The 2,550-nt window shown below is 37.1% G+C and overlaps 1 long non-coding RNA gene across 2 annotated transcripts; it reads right to left on the bottom strand.

The window, feature by feature from the left end:
- Positions 1–33: 33 nt before the first annotated feature.
- On the bottom strand, positions 34–2,542 carry LOC124892954. Of its 2 annotated transcripts, none has more exons than XR_007050479.1 (4): positions 2,439–2,542; positions 1,366–2,318; positions 289–414; positions 34–147 (listed from the first exon to the last, which is right to left on the bottom strand). It is a non-coding gene; the product is annotated as an uncharacterized LOC124892954 (long non-coding RNA). The 2 variants fall into 2 exon arrangements; XR_007050480.1 differs by having other exon boundaries at positions 289–405.
- Positions 2,543–2,550: the final 8 nt, after the last annotated feature.

The following is a 2,550-nucleotide window of genomic DNA, read 5'->3' as shown; positions in this document are numbered from 1 at the left end:
AAACATTATTAAAATGGTCTGTGATCAGTTCTCTGCAACTCCTCCTGGTGGATAATGAGGTCTCACAATCCGAAATATCTCTATCAGGTTCTGGAAAGAGTCGTTTATCATCAATAGAGTCCATTGATTCAGCAAGAACTTTGTCTTCTGGAAGTAAACAAGCATCATATTTATTAGAAGCATGGATGCATGAAATCCAAGTTCAGAGTTGTCTTATTTTTTAATTTATGTATTTGACGGAAAGAAAGGAACTATGCAAATAGTAAAATGTCGAATCGGGGACCATACTTGAGCTACTATTAGGACTGCTGGAGAGGTAGCTATCAGTTGAAAAGGCAGCTTCAAGAACACATCCTGAACTATGGTGATCAAGTGAATTCCCAACTAAATCTGTTGCTGCTGAATCTGGTATGGCTTGAGCACGAATTCAAAAGCAATAATAAGATTCAGACAAATAACAATAGGTTTATAACTGAAGAAAGACACTAAGAAATTTTTATGCACTTGAAAAGCAAGGGAAGGGGGAAATGCTGAATAATAGTACAATAACTAAACCTTTAACTAACACTCTTTGGGTGAGTGAGGAAAGAAGAAAAGGACTTCTCAAAAGCCTAGTCTACGTGATGACAACAGAAAAAGGTTTCATTTGATCTTGGGTGTCAAAATTTTGTGAGGCAGCTGCTAAAATTTTTAGCATCATGAATCAGGTGCCTAACCTGGGTATATAGACTTAAAGGAAACACAGATATACTGAGTTTTATGCATTAAGGAAGGCAGTAAGAACCGTTAGCATCCTGAAATGCTATTTCCCGACTACTACTAGTACAGTTCCAATGGTTGCCTATGTTTCATATTTATGCCAAAAACAGTTAATATTCGAGCTTTGAGCTAGATGATGCATGACCTTAAGAATAAATATACTTATAAAAAACTGGTCACAGTAAATGATGTGGATTCCCTGATAGAGCTGATGCTAAATTTGTGTAATCTGTAACTTTTGATGCACTAGGCTTTGCTTGATTTAGTCGTTCTAAATTTTATCAACCATTGGCTTTTTCTCTGTGCTTTGATTACATATTATAAACCTAATAGAAGTGTTCTTCTGTAACATAGTGTGCTATATAAGTTATCTTGACTGCACATGCACCTAGTATTAGTTTAGTATAATATGATGCACAAAGGCAGGAAGAGAACCAATTTCATCAAATGAATTTTATGACTATCCAGAAGTCCAAAGTTATTTACCCTCTTAAGAAGTCATACGTAATTAAGTTGCTTCAGCTTTAAAAGGGAATATATTTCACAAGAGGTCATTCAGTATTTCATTCGTTGCAACTTCAGATAGATAATATTTTAGCAACTTACCTGGAAATTCATGCAAATATTTCTAGAAGATACATCACCATCATCACACAAATCTTCTTTCCTTCTAGGCCTTTTATTCTGTGCAACAAAATTTTGGGTATTATTCATAGATTCTGCAGCTGCTAAAACTATGTTGCTCTACAAACTACTTTGCTTAGACTTCATAAGATCCCTCTCTCTATTCTGAGCTGTTTGATTTTGCTTCTGATTAACCACATGAGTGACAGATGATGCATCATTCTTCACATCGTTCCCTTGGCGGGTGCCATGTATCTCCATTCGAGTTCTGCTAGTAGATCTTTCACCTAATATGGGTTTTGCACAGTATGATACATCATCAATTTCAGCAGTGGCGTCTGAGGACGAACCCTCAGAAACTCTCTCTAGTTGATCCCTACTGCTGAAAATGGGCAACCTTGGCATATTTCTTCCTGGACCTTCACAAGGAGGTCCAAAGTCACTAGAGACAGGTGACGAGACAGACGATGAGTATTCTTCCACATTTGGTGTACCGTTCTTACTATGAAGAAAATAACCACAATTTTTACATGAAGGCACAGATGTTCCTTTCAAAATCTTTGAATCCACACATGGATTAGGGCTTTCCAAATGATAAGGTGCTAAATCTGTTTCATCTTCCAAAGGAGAAAAATATCTAGTAGGATAAGTGAGAGCACATTTAGCTCTAAACCTTTGCAAACCCGGTTCTAAACTCTTTATTTAGGCCATCTCAAAATCCATATCTTCTTTATCAGATCTGCCAGGTCGAGCACCAAGTTTGTCTGCCACATTGCTCCAAGTTTCAGAAAGCCTGATCCTGCTGGCATCGATTCCAAGCCCATGAGCCTAGCAACCAAACTTGGAGCTTTCATTTCGCGCTTGCTTTCACAACATGTATTGGTCATTCCATTATTCTTTGCATTTGGAAAACCCCCACTGTTCTCATCAACAATCTAAATTGTTCATACAAAAACCAAAAACAATAAAAATAAAAACTTACCTGTCAGGCTACATCTGAGACAATAGAAGAAAAAGAAAGCTAAATGTGGGAGTATAGTTCAAGAAATGAGTACCAAACGAATCTTTCGCTGCTTCTCATCCCCTCCAAACTTTTTTGAAGCTTGTTTCAAGCGAGCTATAAGAATGCAGCACAAAAAAAGAAATAATTTAGCCCTCTAGCTAGAG

Source organism: Capsicum annuum, unplaced genomic scaffold, assembly GCF_002878395.1.
Source record: "Capsicum annuum cultivar UCD-10X-F1 unplaced genomic scaffold, UCD10Xv1.1 ctg52431, whole genome shotgun sequence".
NCBI lineage: Eukaryota > Viridiplantae > Streptophyta > Magnoliopsida > Solanales > Solanaceae > Capsicum > Capsicum annuum.
This window is presented reverse-complemented; position numbering and strand designations above follow the sequence as displayed.